The sequence below is a fragment of the Dasypus novemcinctus genome, chromosome 16 (assembly GCF_030445035.2).
Source record: "Dasypus novemcinctus isolate mDasNov1 chromosome 16, mDasNov1.1.hap2, whole genome shotgun sequence".
Classification (NCBI taxonomy): domain Eukaryota; kingdom Metazoa; phylum Chordata; class Mammalia; order Cingulata; family Dasypodidae; genus Dasypus; species Dasypus novemcinctus.
The window spans coordinates 77785370-77806440 of NC_080688.1; the positions used below are offsets into that span (position 1 = coordinate 77785370).

Genomic DNA, 21071 nt, shown 5'->3' on the forward strand with positions numbered 1-21071 from the left:
AAACAAGGAAAGTATTCATCCCTAGAGCATTTTATGGGCTCTAAAACCATGTTAACATATTTTTAAAAGTAAATATTCCAACGCCCAAAGACTTTTTTCCATGAAATGTTGTTTCTCAATCCTAAGAGGATTCTCCTCCAAAGGAGAGTCCAACAGAGCACTGTAAGGAGAAATCACGTGTAACAGGGAAAACGGTAAGTATTTAGCACGGAGATAAATCAGTCTTATATTCTGTTTACAAAGGATTTTAAATCATCTAAAGTTTCTGAGAATAAAATATGGCAGACAGTCAACTGTTTTAAATAATTTAACTGTGAACTTCAATAGAAAACACTTGACTAGATATATACCTTGCATTTAATAGACTGTCAATAACCGCTGAATTTGAAGATTTAAGCTGATCATTTTTACCCCTAAAATTGTAATACTAAAATAGCTCCCCTATATAATATCTGTTTATTCTGCATTAATGCAATCTTATCATCCATTTTTTCAGTTCTTTAAAGATAAAGCTACTTAAACCAGATGACATCTCACCCATAAAAAGAGGGAAAAACAAAACATAATTGTTCTTACCTTATTGACAAGTGTAGTAGACTGAGTTATGTATACCCCAGGCATCTTCTTAATTTTAATCTACATTCCTACAGGTGTGAACCCATGGTAAATAAGAACTCTTGAAGATATTATTTTAATTAAGGTGTGGCCCAACTGGATGAGGTCGGGTCTTAATCTGTATCACCAGAGTTTTTTATAAGCAGAAGAAATTCAGACATAGTGAGAGAAAGTCATGGGGAAGAGTCGGAAGCCAGAAGTCACTGGGAATCCAGAAGATAAAGGAGAGGACAGTGGCTTGTGAAGGCAAGCAGGGACCCAAGGCAAGGAAGCCCCAGCTCATTAGCAGCCAGCTTCCAGAATGGTGCGGACTTAGGGAGAAAGCAGCGCCTTGCTGACACCTTGATTTTGAACTTCTCCTAGCCTCAAAATTGTGAGCCAACCAATTTCCATTGTTTAAGCCAAACCCATTGTGTGGTATTTGTCGTAGCAGTCTGGTAAACTATAATCTAGGCCTGGAAAAACTTCACTAGAAAAAATTACTGGTGGCATTCATTTACTCAAGTACTTATTGAGTGTGTACTATGTGCTGGACAATGTGTTAGGAGATGAAATATTCAGATGTCCATGGGGAACTCGTAAATAGTAGTATTTACTGAATGTATCCATCAAAAAAATCTTTTTTCCCTCCAAATTTTGGCAAGGAATTAATCATCAAGAATAAGTTATTGGGCAGCAGATTTGGTCCAACAGATAGGGCATCAGCCTACCACATTGGGAGGTCCAGGGTTCAAACCCAGGGCCTCCTGACCCATGTGATGAGCTAGCCCACGAGCAATGCTGATGCACGCAAGGAGTGCCGTGCCACGCAGGGGTGTCCCCCGCGTAGAGGAGCCCCACGCGCAAGGAGTGAGCCCTGTAAGGAGAGCCGTCCAGTGCGAAAGAAAGTGCAGACTGTCCAGGAATGGTGCCGCACACACAGAGAGCTGACGCAACAAGATGACACAACAAAAAGAGACACAGATTCCCAGTGCTGCTGATAAGGATAGAAGCGGTCACAGAAGAACACACAGGGGGTGGAAATAAATTTTTTAAAAATCTTTAAAAAGAAAAAACGAACAAGTTACTAAAGGACTGAAAGAGAATTACAGCAATGGAAGAACTTTTATCATTGATAGAAAGGGAGTGGCCACCAAATGTTCTGAGGGAAGGGAGAGGGAAGAATAGGTTAACACTGGGACATTTTTGGGACATTGGGTTTGTCCTGCATGACACTGCAATGATGGATACAGGCCATTGTACATTTGGTCATCACCTATAAAATGGTGTGGGGCAGAGTGTAAACTATAATATAAACTGTGTCCACTGTTAGTAGCAATGTTTCAATATGTGTTCACCAATTGTAACAAATGTACCACGCTATGAAGGATGTTGTTAATGTGGGCAATGTGGGAGGGGGAGGAAGTGGGCCTTATGGAATTTCCTATATTTTTCATGTAACATTTATGTAATTCAAACATTCTCTAAAAATTTATTTAAAAATTGTTTTAGAAAAAGAACAAGTTACTCAAAACACCTAGAAAAATAGTGAATCCTAAATGTAAACTATGGACCATAGTTAACAGTAAAATTATAATATTCTCTTATCAATTGTGACAAAGGTACCACACTAATGCAAAATGGTAATAATGGAGTAATATGGGAACTCTTAACTTTCTGCAAGATTTTTCTGTAACCCCGCAACTTCTCTAATAGTAATAATAATAGTAAAAACATCAAAAGACTAGTTCTTGTTTAGATAAAAATGAACTGATCAGGCTCTTTGGGGCAAATTCTTCACCACTATGAGCTGGTGATGTGAATATATGACTTGACATTCTGAACCTCACCGTCCTCAGCTACTAAAATGGAGAAAATAATAGTATATACCAAACACAGTAGTTGGAAGGATTAAATGAGACGGCTTGTGTATCATGTGATTCTGTCCCAAGTTCAGGAATCATTCTCTGCTCTAATATTAATAATCACTGCTATAACTGTGAGCTCCTGTTCTTGTCCTGACTGGAATATATTAAGACCTGGCACACTTGCCTGAGTCAGGATATTTCTTTCTACTGCCACTTGGGAGTTTCTTGGTTATGCTCATATAAAATTTTATCAGTTATTTATACACATAGATCATTTTGCCCCAAAGCACTTGCACAAATGAACCATTCAGTAATCTATCAATTCAATCAAAATAACTTTCAGTACTAGAAAGTCACTGTGGCAGTAGGAGGGGGAGGAAATCTCAGGCGCTCTGTAGCTGAAGACAGTAAAGAGAAGTGGATGCCCCAGCAGGCAATGGCCCCCTCCACCCACCCGGGAAACCCAAGTTGTCATCAAGAGCTTGTGAAGAACTTGGCCTTCTAGAGCGGCAGGCAGGACAAGAGAGAGGCTGTCCTCCCGTTTACTTTGTTTGACCCCAGAAATGAGAATAGCTGGTCCCTAGAACTAGAACAGCCTTCTAGAAAGGCTCTGCCTTTGCTCTTCACACGGGGGCGGTGTGGTGTGTGTCTCAGTTCCCACCTCTGAAACTTTTGACCCCGATTACCCCCAAGAGCTCTGGGTTTGGGGTTTAATATGAGAACCAAGGACGGAATTCTGAACCTTTGGAGAAAATCTTTAAAAGTGATAAGGGAGCTTGCCCTCCCCAGCTGACAGCACCCCTCCCTTTTTAAAACAGAGTCCTTAACATCACAAGGTCAAGGTTAAACGCAGATTTGCACTCATCTCCTTTCTGATGCTATTTGCCTGTCTTTTCTGTCCTCCTCAACCACCTCTTGAGAATCCATTATCTGTGAAGTCACCTCAACTTCTTGGGGAATGTGGGTGCAAATACACCCCCCTCCCCCCACCGCACTTGCCTCCTTTCCTCTCCCTCCCCCGCCTAACATTTCCTTACGCTCTCAGCCAATAGAGGACTTTACACACTTGCACGCGCTATCTAAACTGCATTTAAAGAATTAACCCGTTTTGCCCCTGGCTGGTCTAAACCACAGGGTGCCAACCCGACGCTAATTGCTTTCCTCTAGTGGGGTTCCAGACAGTTCCCCAGAAGCAAGGCGCGCACATTCCTGCACCAATCGGCTAATTCAATTTACTTCCCCGGCATTAGCCTCCGTCAGAATATTCATGAGCAGGGGAATGAAGCCCCGCGACTCGAGCGGGCGGCAGCCACTCGGGCGAGGGAAGGCGCGAGGGCGGGGAAGCGGTGCGGGCGCCGCGCTCGGGGGCCGGTGAGCGGGGCCAGGCGGCTCTGCCCAGCGGCCGGGCGAGCGCGGGGGCCGCGGGCCGGGGCACCGGCCACCGCGCGGGGACTTTGTGGCAAGATCCCGAAGGCGGCAAAGCTGTGCCACTTTCGACAGGGGGGGCAGGAGGGTGGGGGCGGGGGCGGCGCCGCGAGCGGGGGCGAAGGGACGCCGCGGGGCAGCGGGCGCCCGACGGCGGAGGCGGCGATGTGAGCGGGACGCCGGCCCCGGAGGCGGCAGGAGGCTGCAGCGCAGGTGCCCGGAGCCGCGGCGGCCGTGCAGGTACAGCGGGGGATCGGGTCGGGCCCCGCGCCCCGCGCCCCGGGGGTCAGGGTGCCGGGGCGCTCGGGCGCTGTGCGCGGGCCGCGCCGCTCTCCCCGCAACTAGCCGCCGCCTCCGCCGGCCCGCGGGCGGCCCGAGTTCCACTTCCGCGGACTTTGGGGATGGGGGCGCGGGGAGGGGGGGGCTGCCCTCCGGGATCGGGGAAGCGGGGCGAGACGCGGGGGGGGGGGGGGGGCGCGCGGCGGGGGGTGGCCACCGGGACCCGGGACGCGGGCTGCCCCGGGGAGACCCGCGGGCGCCTTCCCTGCCCGGGGACGCGCGCCGCGAAGGGGACCGAGACCGAGGCGCCCGGCCGGCGGGGGGCGTCTGCGGGGTGGGCCCCGGCTCGGCGTCTCCGGTCGCGCCCCAGCTGGAGCTCCGCGGCCGGGGGGAGAATGCGGTGGTGACTCTCGGCCCCGCCACCTGCCGGACATCGCCAACTCCCGGGTTTCCTGTCCCCTGGTCCTGACACTCACGAAACCTCCGAATTGCGCGGGGGCTGTTTGGGCTTCGCCGGTGGTCGTCGCTGTGTGGAAAGGGGGCCGCGGGCGAGGGGCCGTGAGGGGGTCGGGGGGTGGAAGTTCGGTTTTGGGAAGGACACGTCGCCGCGGAGTTCCCACCTGCGCGGAGCCGTAGGACAGACGCTCTGGGCTGGGGCTGGGGCGGGAGCCTTTGCCTGGTGGTCCAGCTCAGAGCCCGGGTAGAGTCTGGAGGGGACCCCGCGGGCAGCCCCTGAGCCTTTTCCTCCTGCTGAGACCAGGCAGAGCAAGAGGGGCTGGCCTCAGAGGGCTGGGCACTTGGTCGCCTGGATGAGCTTCCTGGAGTGCTGCTTTTAGCATTACTGTTTGTTACTTGTGCTGTTGTTATTGGCACCAAAACGCCAGGAAGGATTTTGTCGTCTGAGTCTCATAGGTCGTCTGGAAACTCAAAATGTCCCCTGACCGTCTGATGTGTCTGTCTCTCCACCAAAGGAAATCGCCCCCCCAGACTGTGTTGGTGTGAGGGAGCCAGTTAAAGAACTGGATCTACTTGCAACAACAAAAACAACAGTCACCGCTGTAACATGGGCTGGCACCCGTGCCAAAAATGAGTATTATGCTTCCATCCCCTCACCTTCCTCGTCGTCATCCGGCTGGGGAATCGTGGAGGCACTGCCATTAGTGAACCCCACACTTGATCCATCTTTGCCTCTTGTGTGTTTATACGGTCTGGAAAATTAGTGGCACCCTTGCAGTTCCACTGGGCATGCTCCCAGGCAGGACAGGCTTGGTTCTCCAAGCTGGAGGAAGTCCACCAGGGCCACCTGTGGTTGCCTCCCCTTAGCTGGGGTCCTGGCCAGAGCTCCTCCAGGGCGCAGGCTTGGCAGGAAACAGGGCAAGAGCGTGGGAGAACTGCATGTCAGAGTTAAACTGAGCGGGAGAGCTAAGGTCAAGCCTCCAGGCAGGCCAGATCCCTTCCAGCCAGGGAAAAAAAGAGAGACAAATGAAGTGCCAGTGGGAAGTATTATAAATTGAAACCAAGCTCTCAGAGCCTACTTAGGTTGTTGCCACTGCCTTGGTGTGACCTTTCCTTTCCAATGCTTCTGATTGTCCCTATTTGCAAATGAATGAGTAGCAATGCTTTGCTAACAGGACAGTTGCCATAAGACAATCTAATTTTGTATCCAATAAAAAAAAGCTTTGACATCTTGAGAAAGGACAGCCTATAAAATACACAATTTTTATGTTTTGTGAAAAGTTTGCTACTCTGCAGGTTAAGGAGATACATTTTTTAGCATGTGGGCCATGTGGCAGGGTAAAATTAAAATGGAAAAGGAAAGCACAAACATAAAAATGACTTAGCATTCTTGACATTCTTGTGCATACTTGTAGAAAAATTATCTTTCATTTGGGGAGAGTTGCCCGGGAATTTAATCAGTGTTTATACTACTGAAACGCCCCCTTCTACCTTTCTGCCCTGTAAAATTTTATGACCCAGTTCTCACCAGAGAGGCAATGTGAATGTAGTAAGTGCTAAGGGGCTGAGAGTGGAGACTGAAGGGTTGTTAGGGGAGCCTTCACATAGGGTTTGGAGAGTGGAATGGGAAAGAAAATGCCATCTTCCTTAAAGAACAGCAAAATGTTCTTCTGAAAGAGGCAGCTGAGCAGCTTAGGGCAGCAGCTTTAGCTGTCCTCTGCTCTCAGATTCAAGAAAGGTACTCCGCAGGTGGTCCAAAGAGGACGTTTCCCACCACCACCACTGCCCCTCTCCCCCATCTGGTAAAGGTATTGCCTTCCTCTTATCTTGGATTAGTGTTAATTTCTCTTTCCCTGTCTGCTGGCAATGAAATAGGTTTCGCTTGCCATTCCAAAGAGACAGACATACCTTCTCAACCCCTTTATATATTTTTAAAATTTCCACAAACTCTGAAGCTTCTCAAAGACCCACAGCTGCTGGTGAATTTAAGTAAATAGTTGGAAGTGATCAAGAGATCCACTGAAAAGTGGAGACATTATTGAATGCCTTTTGAGCAAGAAAATTAGCAGTTTGGAGAAGCGGGAGGGATTTCCTTGACTTCCCTCTACCCATAAACCAGTAGTTGTGTTCTTTGTCTCATAGTAGTGAGCACTGTTTGTTTCAGCATTTTTTACAGTTTTGGACTTAAAATAGGGTTTTGCCTGGTGGTGTTCTATGGAGAGAGGAAAAATGTAAAGAGATACGGAAGGAAGAGCTGCAGTGACGAGAACATAAATCAGCCAGAATATATGGGGGGTGATGAGAATAGGTCTTTTCACCCTAAAAAAAAAAACAAACAAAAAACAAGTCCACTTTGGAAGAAAAAGAAGTCTGCTTATTGGCATCCAGTGCTGAAACCAAGGCAGCTGATGCCGAGAGGAGCCAAAGGGCAGTTCTTCTTAGTTTAGAAACAGCAAGACAGCCCCTGCCAAAGATTGCTGTAAACATGGAATAAAGATTTCATTGTGGGCTGGTGTGACTAGAATAATTAGACAGTTAATTGTTCATTCTGATCTGGTGGTGCTGCGATCAGTGGTGCTGAGGAGCGAAAATAAGACCAAGGGAGAAATAGGAAAGTCACATTTATCACTTTTATTTTCACTTGTCTCACTTCGGTGGCACTTTGGAAAATCCTGGTTGATTGTCCAAAACAAACAAACAAAACGTATCTCTTAGAACACTGGAAAGCCGGTATAGACTGCTGCCATTTTTTTCCTTCCAGGTTCTTCTACTCTGGATAAGGACAAAATGTCTCATCCTCCAAAAACAGCATGTGGAACTATGGTAGGATGTGATAAATTAGGTATGCTTGGTTATTGGATTCTAGTTAGGTGCAAACCTCAGGGTCAGCTCAACCAGAATGTGTGTACATGGCACCAGATTCTATGCTTCCCCAACACTTTTTCACACAGGCATATTAGGTTTAAGTAGTAAATATTCTGTTTTGGACATTTAATTATTTTCTATTGTGAAACAAATTGCCTACACTGATTAATTTTTCATATTTAATGGAAGAAATAGCCTCGTCTGTGTTTTTATACTAATTTCGACACAAAAGACAACGTATGTTAACTGATAAAGGTGATTATAAGCAGTTGAGCATCCACAGTTATTATTAGCAGCAGACTGTGACTTATTGTTATTTACCAAAAGATGGCAGTGCCATAAATTCCTTCTGAAATGATTTCTATAAATGAAGATGTAAGGAGGGAACTGTAGAGAGCATTAAGCATGAGGTTCTGGGAAGAGAGGAATGAAGAACCACATACTTATTTCAAACCCTCCCTGAATTCCAATATTGACATGGAATATGGAGCAAAGTTCTCTTTATTTGAATTAAAAAGGAACATCTTTAAGTGTCAATGTTAAGTATAATTGTTCTGGGAATAAAAGCACTATGTTATTAAGATAGCATAATTAATTAACAGTAGGGTCATAAAGTCTCAAAGAGAAATACTTTGTTTCTCTGAGATACCCATTTTGCCTCATTTGCTTAAGAGGTATATAACTATCTTTTCTAACCTTGAGTTTCTTTCAATCCATCACTAATCAAAAGGGATCGCAAAGCCAGTATACTTGCTGAAATGCTAAAGAAAGCATAAATGGTACAAAGTTTTGCAACTATCTAACTCTCAGAAGAACAAATATCACTTTACAAAATGCACTGTCTATAACAATTAAAAATAGAGAAATCATATTGCCACAGTAAATTATGGTGACAACACATCTGAAAGGGAATTTTTTGTTTTTTCATTTAATTACTATTCATGGTTTGCTAAATAGATTTTCAGAATACTCTGCCAGTCTCTTGCTTACCAAGATTGTCTAGTTAAAACTGTTCCTAATTACATATGGATTAACTTAATTTTAGAGTCTTAAGAACATTCAACTCCAAGCATTACGCAAGTACAATGCAAAAGAGAAATGATCCAGTTCACTTCAAGGTGTAAGTCATTAAACAACAACAACAACAACAAAACGGGTAAGGGGTCATGAAAGGGAGTACATTTAGTATAGGAATACATCAGTGAATAACACAATAAACTAAGGGACGCTATAAATTAGAGCATCTTTAAAATATATATAAAGCAAAGTTAGGACAATACCACTTATTTCTCCTTCCCAAGTAAGGGCTGGTCATACAAAGTAGAAATGTCAGAAAGATGCACAGCATTGCCTGAAAATGGGAATATCTTTGCTACTTATAAGACTATTTAGGAATATCTTTGCTATTTATAAGAATATTTGGCAATCTAATCAAAAGCTTAGACGTTAGTATGACTTAATGCCATTAAAGAGGTATCTTGTGTAGGAGAGATATTTCCTTACACTTTTTTTTTTTTTTAAAGATTTATTTATTTATTTAATTTCCCCCCCTCCCCTGGTTGTCTGTTCTTGGTGTCTATTTGCTGTGTCTTGTTTCTTTGTCCGCTTCTGTTGTCGTCTGCGGCACGGGAAGTGTGGGCGGCGCCATTCCTGGGCAGGCTGCTCTTTCTTTTCACGCTGGGCGGCTTTCCTCACGGGCGCACTCCTTGCGTGTGGGGCTCCCCCACGCGGGGGACACCCTTGCATGGCACGGCACTCCTTGCGCGCATCAGCACTGCGCATGGCCAGCTCCACACCGGTCAAGGAGGCCCGGGGTTTGAACCGCGGACCTCCCATATGGTAGACGGACGCCCTAACCACTGGGCCAAAGTCCGTTTCCCTTCCTTACACTTTTATAGCTCCTCGCTAGAACTTACACGTAGTAGATTCACAATAAATATTTGTTGGTTTTATTTTTATAAAATAAAATAGAATCAATAGGATATGCAAGTTTAAATGAATTTGGAATATCTTAAGGCAAATACTCAAATGGTCTTTGTTACTTTAAATCTTTTTTTAAATAGGTGAGCTATACTTGTGTCCACTAGTAAAAATTATAGGCAATAGTCTGGTGTGGGCATGAAGGAAGTAAAGATATAGGAAGACTTTAATTTAAAGGCTTTCTTTTTTTTTTAAGTTTTCCCTAAATATTGAACATGCTGTTGCACATATAAACTGTTAAAGATGCACAGTATAACTTCATAATAAAAATGGTACTGTCACTGCATGGTTATTTTTCCTAACAAGTCATCACACAAACAGATTCCATCCCTTTTAAGTACTGAGCCTTAGTCAGACCAATTATGACTAAATTACTGCATGTTCTCTGCTGTATCAACTAATTAAAGGGTAATTAATAAAATGCTCATTTCATTCCATGGCCATGGCTACATCTGGCTGTCATAGGAGTTTGTCTGACATATGGCTAAATGGTCAGGCCGGACCAGCCGAATGTGCCACTGTGCTCAACAGCTGGCACGAGGACAGAAATTTAACCCTTCATACCTTGCATTGAAATTATTTGCAGCCAATACACTTACATTTGTTACCTGCTCCTGTGCCTGATTTACAGCTCAAGTAAGCTATCTTGTCCTTCCACCTCCAAATATAAAAGCACTCATTAGAAATTAATATATCTATAAGTCAGTCATCGGTCTTCTTTTTTTAGGTCTGACCTTAGCTAAATGAACAAGGTGTTCTTAGTGTTTTCCTAGAGAACAGTGCCTAGTGTAATATGTTGCTCTAATTGGGACCTAGTAGTCAAGAGAAAACCTGTATAGAATTAGCATGAAGATTCAATTACTCCTTGTTTCCAGAGTCTTTTGCTAGCATTCGAGTAAGGGTTGTGGTCAAAATAGCTTGGAATGATACACAGGACAGCTTTTTTGCCTTCTATAGTTGATACCTTGGGATGGAACCAAGTTTCAGTTCTCACCTTACACCAGTAAATTAAAATACAGCTTATTAAGTAACAGCTTATGTAAAACTGTTGGATAGACATTGTAAGTGCAACCAAGTATAAGTATTTTAGATGTATTTATTAAAATTTGTGGTAAAAGTTATCGTATGCATATATGCTGAAGGAGCAGTGTGCATTTTACATCATATTCATTATCCCTTTGTTTCATTTTATCAAGTCAGAGCCTTTTATCCCCTTATCAGACCCTAATATGGGGTTAATTTGTACACATTATAAATAATATGAACTCACCACAATTTATTTTTAAACCAACAGAAGTAATTTCATTTGGTAATTTAATTAGAAAGTGGCTAAAGCAATTTCATTTAGAAGTAATTTCATCTAGATTGTCAAAGGCAACCAAATATGTTTGTTTGCTTGTTTTTTAATTTGAAAGATTATTGGCACTCTGATAAGATTATCAAAATACATGCAAATGAGCATTAGGTCTTTGCATCTGAGGTCTTTTTCCCATGCAAATGTTTTGAGGGGCCTTGTAGAGTGGGCGCCATCACTTACCAATATTTCAAATTGGGGGGAGGGAAGGACTATGAAAAACCAACTGGATGTTACAGCACCTCTGTGCCTACGCTACACACAGCCCCAAATGCTCTTCCATCTTCATTTTCCAAGGCAAAAAAAACCCACAAAATACAATACAATATCCAATATCTCTCTTTATCAAATCCCTTGATTGCTTGCACCAATGGCATCATCTGGTGTATGAATTTGCGAAGACACTGTCATTACATTACTGAAAGCAGGAACCACAGTTGAGAGTATAATATGTCTTATTGGCTTTATTTGAATATTAAATAAGAATCTAAATCAATGTCCACACTGTGCACACACTGACAACTTGCAAAGATGCTCCTCTTATAAAGATTAACTAAGATTTTTGTGCGATCAGTAATATCACTACTCATCAAACTTAAAGCAAATGGTATCTAACAACCAAAATGATTAACGTAATTTTGAGCTATTCTAGTTGTATCTACTTTATCCTCAGCCTACACTCTCATCTCCAAATATCGGGAACATTTATTTCAATATAGAAAAGTGAGGCACGCTCATATTTGGAAATAGAGAATCCATTTGGCAGTTTGGTATCCTACTTAGATACCTGAGGCAGCTAAGCTCAGAGAATGTAGCCAATTCATGGAGCTGGCTAACATTTGCTCATCAAATTATGGAGAGTTATTTCATTAAACACAGAAAAGCAAGAGGTTTCTTCATGATACGCAATTGCTATACATTTCTTTGAATGCATCTATGTATTTTACTCATGTTTATTAAAATGTGTGGCATTCAGAGAGAAAGCAGACCAAGCAATAAAAATAACTACATAAGCCCTTACCTCCATGCTAAGTGATTCATATGCATCACCGCACGCATCTTCTTTGTGACGTTAGTGTTGTGAACCTTTTCATGTTGCAGATGCAGAAACTGAAGCATAGAGTTAAGTGGGCACTACAGGCAGGTTTCAAACCCAGTACTCTCAGCTTGAAGTCTGAACCACTGCCTCTCAACCTCAGTAGTGTTGCCTAGAAAATTCTATTTGGGGTTGGGGGAGCTGTCTGGTGTACTGCAGGGTGTTTAGGGAATTGGAAACCGAGACCTCCAGGCTGAAAAGTACTGTAATGAAAGTAATATTGATAACTTTGATTTCCACAAATTCAGGACATTCAAATGGTCAAGTTTATTTTTAAGATAATTATGTAATTAGAGATTGTGCTGTCTTCTGAACTATGGTGCTTAGTGAAATGGCGAATCTGATAATCATGTTGGATAATTTCATAAAACCAAAGTGATTTTTGAAATTACTTTCTCTGCTTTTATTATTTCAGCACCAAAAAGACAGTGGTCTAACCATTCTGCTTGAAGAGCACTGGTTTCGGCCTTTGTAACTCTGATTTAGTGGAGGAAAATGTCAGCTTTGCAAACGGAATCTGGCGACTTCTTATTCTTAAGACAGTGCTGCTGTGGGCCCATCATTCCAGGCAATAATCGGCCAAAGATTTGAAGCACATTCCAGTGTTTGCTTTCTAAAGTTCTTGCTGCCCTGGTGCTTACATGCACTTAAACATTTATTGACGTCCACAGTTCTGTGCTTATCATTCCTGCAAAGCATCAAGGATTGATTGTAGGAGGGGACAGGCCATTCATGGGACTTAAAATGGCATCTTAAGAAGTTCTCAGTGGAAAGAGTTGTTTTGCGGAAAGGTAGGAGGCTTTGCTGGGCCATGGGGCTTGCAGAGCTGAGGAAAAGCCTATTTCTTCATCTGTCAACGATGGGTGTCTTCTGCTTTAATGAAATAGTTTTGTGCTGCCTGCTCACAGCCTGCCCAGCCATATGTATAAAATAACTGCCCTGCTGAGCCTTTTACCATAACATTTACTCATCAGGATATTGTTCCACCATGTCAGACTGTGGCATAAAAAACATTTATATGACTTTGTGAAGTGAAAAGCATGGAGATTGGCAAACCCATGTTTTATTCACAGAATTCCCCTGGGTTTTTAGATTATTTCATAGAGGGAAACATTTATGAAGACAGTGGTCTTGATCTATGTCTTGGTGAGAAATATTCTAAATCAAGAACCCAGATGTCTCCTTAGTGAAGACTGATCATGGAAAATATCTCTACAACTCTAAGGAGTATGGCACATAGAGTGTGGGATCATGAAGTCAGGCTTTAGATCACACGATATACCCAGAATGTGGGATCTGATAGTTTCTTTGCGTGATATGGACAGCATGGAGTAGGAAATGAAATGGGAAGGAAATGGAGGTACCAACCTTTCTAGACTTGTCTAGCCTGGGATCAAATAGATCCTGTGAGTGTTGAGGAATATTCCAGACAAACCCTGCTAGTACCTGGCCCCAGACTTTCCAAGTTCCTTGAGTTAATGTGTGTTGAAAGCCATTGTAGCAACCAACTCTACCCTCATTCATAGTTCTGAGAAGTGTCAATGACCTTAAAGCTTGGCAAATAACTGAGAGAGGATGTACAGAGGAGAAAAAAGAATGATCACTAAGACTTGCTTTTATTTTTCTTAAGTGTAGAGAACAAATGCATCATTAAGAGTTTATTTCAATGCAATATACAGCCTTTAAATGAAAAAGATGTGCTAACATCTCTTCCTCACTTCCAACCCCCACCATTATCAACATACTAAGGAAGATACCAAAGATAACTCTTGCATCTTTGAGATAAATGGAAATCTTTCATATATTTACTACTGGGTAAAAGAAATATTTAAGGCAAATTGAAGGCATCAAAAATAAGGAACTGCATTGAAAAGTCACAGCCATATTGAACAGTAAACAATTTATGGAAGGTTCCCAGGAAAAAATGTTTTTTAAAAATTGAAAAACATAGCTTCTGACAAGTATTCTTTATTTATGAGTATAAGTAGAATTTTTCAAGGAACACGGAAATACTAAAATAAAATGAAACTCTGACACACACATTTCTTCTTCTGAGGTCTGCCCAAACCAGAAATCTAAGTAGGTATGAGGTTAATTATATAGTTTAATTCAATGATCATTATGTACACTAATTGACAGAACAGAAGAAGTTGGGATTATGTGAAATTGTTAATGATCAAATTAATTTCTATTTGACTTGAGAAGTGTTTTTGGCCTTTGACTTGACTACAGATAAACCTGGAAATCTGGCAAATCAATTTTTAAAAAGATAAGAGGGAAGCAGATGTGGCTCAACTGATAGAACATCTCCCTACCAATGGGACGTCTAGGATTCAAACCCAGGGCCTCCTGACCCATGTGGTGAGCTAGCCCATGCACAATACTGATGCGCACAAGGCGTGCCCTGCCACACAGAGTTGTCCCCTGCATAGGGGAGTCCCACGTGCAAGGAGTGCACCCTGCAAGGAGAGCCACCCCATGAGAAAAAAGCACAGCCCACCCAGGAGTGGCACTGCACACATGGAGAGCTGATGCAGCAGGATGACACAAAAAGAGATACAGATTCCCAGTGCCGCTGACAAGAATGCAAGCAGATACAGAAGAATACAACGCAAATGGACACAGAGAGCAGACAATTGGTGGCTGGGTAGGTGGGGGGCGGGGATAAATAAAAATAAATCTTAAAAGAAAATAAAGATAAGAAGCTGACAAGTAAAGTCCAGATGTCCAAGCTTGGAAACTGCTCTTATACACTTCCTCCCTGCAGACTGGTGCTGGGCTACCCTCTACTGGGTATACCAGATAACCCAGTGGTTCATCAGTTGTATTCTTGCCCTTGTTTTCTGTTCCTTTAGAGCTCCTATGATTTTATAAATCTGTGGGTCTGATGGGTAGGGACTGGGAGGAGGTTCTGAGAGGGTTAACCCTGGAAGTGTTTGCCCTACTAACAACTGTAAAGGACACCTAACAGACCTCAGAAGGCTTATTACTATCAAAAACACAAAAACAAAGACACCATCTCTGTTAAACATTTCTCTGGTTCCAGGGAAAGTTGGCATTTGAATTGTTTCAAAGGGATTCAATGCATACAAAATGACTGGCTGTCAACGAAGCTATAATCAAGGAGATGAGATGAGATGCTGTCAATAAACTTGAAATGATTTTCCTAGGAGCATCTACATTATATCTTATATGTTTTTTACCCCCTCTCCCCCCACCACCATAGCCTCCTTCCAGGAAAATATAGGATTTTTGGGGTATAATTTTAGAGGGAAACTCCAGGTAGCTCCCTAGAGACTTTGAGAAATTCATAGAAAATGCTATTCCTTCTTTATGAGATGGACATATTGCTAACGTTTTCTAAAAACTCATGATGTGCTTTGAGCCAAACATCAACTCTCCCCCTCCTAGTGTTCTGTGCAATGAAAGAACTGAAGCATAGTTTGATTAATTGATAATAATGGTAAAGGTACCTCCTGGATGTGTATAAGCTTAACTCTGGAAATTAGGTTTATATGTGTTATTTCATGTTTTCAGTACTGTCTACAACACTGTTTCTTGGCTCCAGTTGTTTTCAAACTTTTCCTTTTTTTGGTCCACTGGTACATTTTAGGTCTCAATAAATGTCTTCTTCAAAGCAGAAAGTGGGCATGCTCCTTTCCTAGGGCATCTCTCCCCGAGGTCGCCCTGCATGGTGGGGGCTTATCGACCCCAAGGGCCTGAGGGTTTTACACACCCTTGAAACCCCCTGCCATGTCAGCTCAGTGCTGGGAATTCTCTAAGTCCACATTCCCATCACTGCGTGGTCAGGTTCACAAGCCACAAAAAAACGAGAAATCCAGGCTGTGACTACATGTCATTTCCCACAGCTCAAAGGTAGAGGGGCACGAAGGTTGGAAGGCGAGGGGCAGGAGAGCACAACTGGAGCTAAGAGAGGAGAAAGCGAGCAGGGTGCCGGGAGCAGGGGAGTAAAATAGGGTCGTGTGGAAATGGGGAAACGTGTTCATCTTTTTGAAATGAGAATGACTACATTGTATGTATACTCCTGCAAATCTGGGTGTGGCCTTGTGATGTGCTGGGGGAAGTAGAGCTTATTTTTAACCTGCTTGCAACCTATGCTTTTAAAAAGGCTGAAGACTGAAGGGTTTGAAATGTACAGACTTTTTAAATGATCACTTTCAGCAGTAGCTGTGAGAAACATCAGGATTACCTGAACAACCAACCAGTGGTCTCCATTTCTGCCCTCTAGGCAAGAGGTAGAATATTGGCAAATCTGTTCTTTATGAGGAACCAGCTAAAAAAAAAAAGAAAAGAAGGAAAACTTCTGGCTTCCACCATCTGCCTTCTCATTGCAAATCCAACCCAAAACCAAAATGAAAGGGTAGATTTATTCCCCCAGAGTCTGATAATTTCTCAGGGTAAACTAGAAAAATTCATGAACCGTTAGCTGTTTAAAATAGCCATTTACAAGTTGAACCTACAGCCCAGATTTTTTCTGAATATGTCTTCCCAGGTTGAGATGTATATATAAGATACTTCCAGGAAAGAGGCTAATTTAGAAGGAGTTTGAGTTCTTAATGAATGTATCCTACCGATTCCATAATGACTCCATTCTGGTTCTGCATTGTAAAGAGGTATACCCTTTTCACTGTTGCTAGCATGCGCCTTTTAAAGGTTCACTCCCACGCAGTGCAGTGACAGTTATTTTTCAATGGGCATCTACAGATTTGGCACCTTGGGGTTCACAACTGAGAATTAGGACATCTTCATTCAAGCAGTATCTGTCCAATCAAAGACTACAATACCAAATGCAGTAACTTCCCAAATTAGGCCAGAGTGCTAGAGAAACACCTCAGTTGCCACGTACATGTTGCCTAGGAAAGAAAAGCACAAACAGTTCCAAAATTGGACATTTGGATCTGTCTCACGTGGTAGCTTGCCACCAGTGTGATTTGGTTTATGTCACCACAAACTGACATGAGCTGAAGATCTGAATGGATGACTAGGAAAGCAGGGCAGAAGTGGCATTTCAGCCAACGAAGCTGATTAGTTCATATAATTGTGGCATTTAGACTGCCCCAAGCACTAAGATATCCCTGGCTGTTGTTTTGCATCCGCTGCAGTCACTCGGTAGTTGACTAATGTAAGATGGGATTCTAAGCCCCTCCACTTTGTTCTTGCCAGTAGCATACACTGTGCTCCTCCCTTCCCCCACACTCCACCCAGCCAAACTGCCTCTATTCTGCTTAGGTGGCCCTTGCATTTCATGCTGCTTTGCAAGGTCTACTGCCGTCTTTCTTCAGAAATAACCATTCTAGGTTCATTGTCTTTGTTTACATTTTTTTAAAAAGATTCATTTATTTATTCCCATGCGGGCCAGCTTGCCTGCACCAGGAGGCCCCGGGAATCGAACCCTGGACCTCCTATGTGGTAGATAGGAGCCCAATCTCTTGAGCCATATCTGCTTCCCTGTTTAAATTTTTATCATAAAATTATTGGGACAGGAAACTTAACTTTCTAAAGGGACTGAACTATCTTCAACAATGCCGTTGGTTCTAGGACTGGATTCCCACAGGCCTTACCTTGATATGTCAAGATAGGTTACTCAGGTGAAAGGTGAATTCCAGCAAGAGTCCATCCTCCAGCCAAAGGAATCCTAAGTAGATGACTGAAGCTCGTACACTGGGAAGAGAAAGGGCTCAGAGTATGAGGGTTTGAGGCAGTCACCGTAGACAGAGCTGAAGCACCAGTATGTTAGTAACACACAAGCTAAGTGCTGTCACAAAACCCCACCATCTCAGCAGTTTAACACTATGAGCCACCGTGCTCACTTCACAGGTCACTCATGTCAGGTGGTTTTCTGAACCCTTTTCCTCCAAGAGGTAACTCAGAAATCCAGGCTCCTTCCATCTGTGCTCTGCTCCCTTCCTTAGGGGCAGGAAGTTTTCTTCAAAATCTGTCAGCAGAGGAGCAAAGCCAGAAAGTGGAGGGTCTTTCAGAATGGTTGTTATAGTCAGTGCTGAAAATGTTATATGTCACTTCTACCTGCCTTCACTGGCCAGAGCCCCACTCTAGGACCCCAACCTGACAGCAAGGGAGGCTGTGTGTCCCGGACGATGAAATGGGTCTCAGCAGCATCATTTGTCCAGTCTCTGACATCATTCTTGACCTTTTCTTTACCAGTAGCAGAATCTTGGTGCTTGAGCAAATTCACCTGCTGCCATAGGGATGGGGACAGGAATAATTGACAATAATTCTACTTTAGCTATAAAATGAAATGCACACTCTGTAACAAATCTTGCAAGACACAGTGTAGCACTGTGGTGTAATGGTTAAGGTCATTGACTCAGGAATCAGACTGCATAGGTCCAAGTTCTGGCTACTGAGAGCCAGTGTCTCCTCCACTTCTCATTTGATACCTGAAATGAGATAGCCCAGGGTGGAGCCGAGCAGGGTCAGGCACACTCAGCAGGTGTTAGCTATTATGATTATGCTCTGGCCAGACTGGTTCCACTTGCTTATCTTTGAACCCTGCACACATCCTTTTTCCAGGCTTAAGGCTTCCAGACAGTTCTCTTTGCCTAAAATTAAAATGACTTTTATTCTCTTTTCTGCCTAACACTTGACTCTATGTCACCACTTCTCTACTACCTTTTACAGCTGCTCAGACTACACAACCCCAGGGTTCTCAATCTTTAGCATGCATTGAAATCACCTGGAGAGCTTGTCTAACTGCAGGTTGCTGGGTCCACCTCCCAGAGTTTCTGATTCAGGAGGTGTGCAGTGGAGTCTGAAAATTTGCATTTCTAACTAGTTCCCAGGTGATGCTGATTCCCCTGGTCTGGGCACCACGTTTAGAAAACCATTACCATAACCCATCCCATTTTCCGTAGATAAAAGTGTTGTTCTCGCTGCAGTTTACAGGCTCCAGTAGCTTAGCGTGGGAGTTGGCCAACCAACATCCTGACAATCCCTGAGCAAGTTACTTAAATTCCTGGACAAGTTACTTAACCTTTCAGAGCAAGTTCACCATTTGAAAAGTGGGATTGATAAAGCCAATCCCAAAGGAATTATGTTTGATAATCTATATAAGGCAGTTTGCACCTTCCTAACACATAGAAAACTATCCATGGTAACTGCAAATGTTTTTAGAAGATAGGGTCTATGTCTATTTTGCCTCTATACTACCTCTAGCGAACACATAGAACTATAAAACTGATTTTTTAAAAAATATACTTTTAGGGGCTATGGGTAGCAGAAAAAGCAGCAGCTTTGGGGTATCCAAGACTATGGATAGCAGTGTGACTTTGGCCAGGTAACTTGACCTCTTTCTTTAAAATGTGTTCCTACCACCCATGTCACGAATGTGCTTAAGGACCACATGAAATAGTAAGTGGAAGCATCTAGCACAGCTCCCGTCACATTGCCAGGACACCACGCACATGTGGTAGCAGCTACCAGGTTCCTTTCACAATGGGTCTACAATGGAAAGTAATGTTTCCAACTATAAGGGCAAGAAAACACCATCTTATACAGACATGTTTTGAGAGAACAAATGATTATAGTTTCAAGCAGATGTTTATTAGAAAGATGTTTCTGATCTTTAACCTTCACCCCTCTCCCCCATACACACCTCCCATATGAGAACAGCTTCTCAATGCCTCTATTCAAATGATAATCTCTGCGCAGAAACTCAATGTCTCTTCATTCAGGAACTTACAATACCCATCTTAATAAACCATAATGAACCTAAGACAAGAAGAATAACTGAATAAACAGGCCTCTCTTTCTAGCTGTCATGTCTGTTTGTGACAGCAACTGGTATTTCATTGTAAAGGATGCTAATTTCAATCTGAGTTGTGGCGGTGTTGCGATGTGCAGAAAAAGAATTCTTGATTATCTGTATCAGTAACTGTAGCCCCCGGGGATGAGCTCGGGAACTTCAGATCACATATGGCAGGAACGCTGTGATAAAATATGCATCAACGAAGCTTCACAATTCATGATAATAAAGGAGTAGAAAGTTTTTCCTTCTGATAATTATTTGTGGTTGGTATTTCTTTTCGCTATTTCTGGAGATTTATAAGTGATATTTGTTATACTAATTATTATATCATTCAGTATCTGAGTTACCATCTCATTTCTCTAATTTCCTGTCAAATTCCTGAAGACTTATCCTGGTACTGTTCAAACAATGATGATTTTTCCCAATCTAAATTTAAGATAATAATTGCTTTAGTTGCTGGATCACATTAACTGCCTCTCAGAGTTCCACAAACATTTATTATTACTTCAACTTAACTATCATTGCTTATTAGCACTGGCCAGGCTACAGACAAGGGTTAGGCTGAAGTTTTCAGCGATGCGTAGTGTGGAGAGCGGGATAGGGCTGAACTCAGGTTGACCGCTATCCTTTCTTGGGAATGGGCCATCCTATATGTTTTAATTATGCCCTTCCTCCATTTTGGGGGTGGTGGTATTAAAATAACCTTTCTTATTAAATAGTGGTAATAGTAGATGATAATGCTTTGGGGAGTAGTGTTGAATATTATTAAAAGTTGCCAACTCTAACTTCTCTCATTCTGCCCTTTAACCAGTCCTTGAAATCTCAAAATCTTGAGACCAGTTTGACTTTTTCTTATAATATCCCAGCACAAAATTCTTAGGTGGCCAATGGCTTACTCACCATTTTACAGTGTTTCTGTTCCACTCATAAAAGCCCTCATCATTAGAAAATTACCCACTTTATTGATCCAAATCTGCCTGTATATATTTCCAACCCTATTTAGGTTCTCTAGGGCACCAGAAAATAATTGGCATCCCTATTGTTTAGCTATAGAAAGAGAGCCAGCAGGGCCCCTCGGGCAGTCTCTCCAGTATTCTTCACTTACTGCCCATGATTTGTCCTTCAAGGCTAACAGTTGCTCCCTGAACTCCAGTCACCCTCCAAAAAGCATCCATCTTTTAAATCAATTTCCGACTCAGAAACATTCATTTAATTGTCTACAGAACAAGGTCCAAGTTTTTAGTGCGGCAGTAGATTAGAGAAGCCAGCCTTCCCTCCTTCTGGTCCCTTCTTGCAGCGCACACACCAGTATGTGCCTTTCTCTCCATTCTTTTACTTTCCTGCGTCTGGGTCTTTCCTCCTCTAAAT

General features: G+C 42.9%; 1 protein-coding gene across 2 annotated transcripts in view; it reads left to right on the forward strand.

Annotated features, from left to right (window-relative positions):
- The first annotated feature begins 4010 nt into the window (after window positions 1-4010).
- CDH20 (cadherin 20) overlaps window positions 4011-21071 on the forward strand; it is a 201156-nt gene continuing 184095 nt past the window's right edge. Inside the window, exon 1 of one of the 2 annotated variants that reach the window (XM_058277840.2) lies at window positions 4011-4127. The gene's annotated coding sequence lies outside the window, so the exon portion shown is untranslated. The remainder of the gene's footprint in view (window positions 4128-21071) is intronic. The other variant, XM_058277839.1, reaches the window with a different exon arrangement.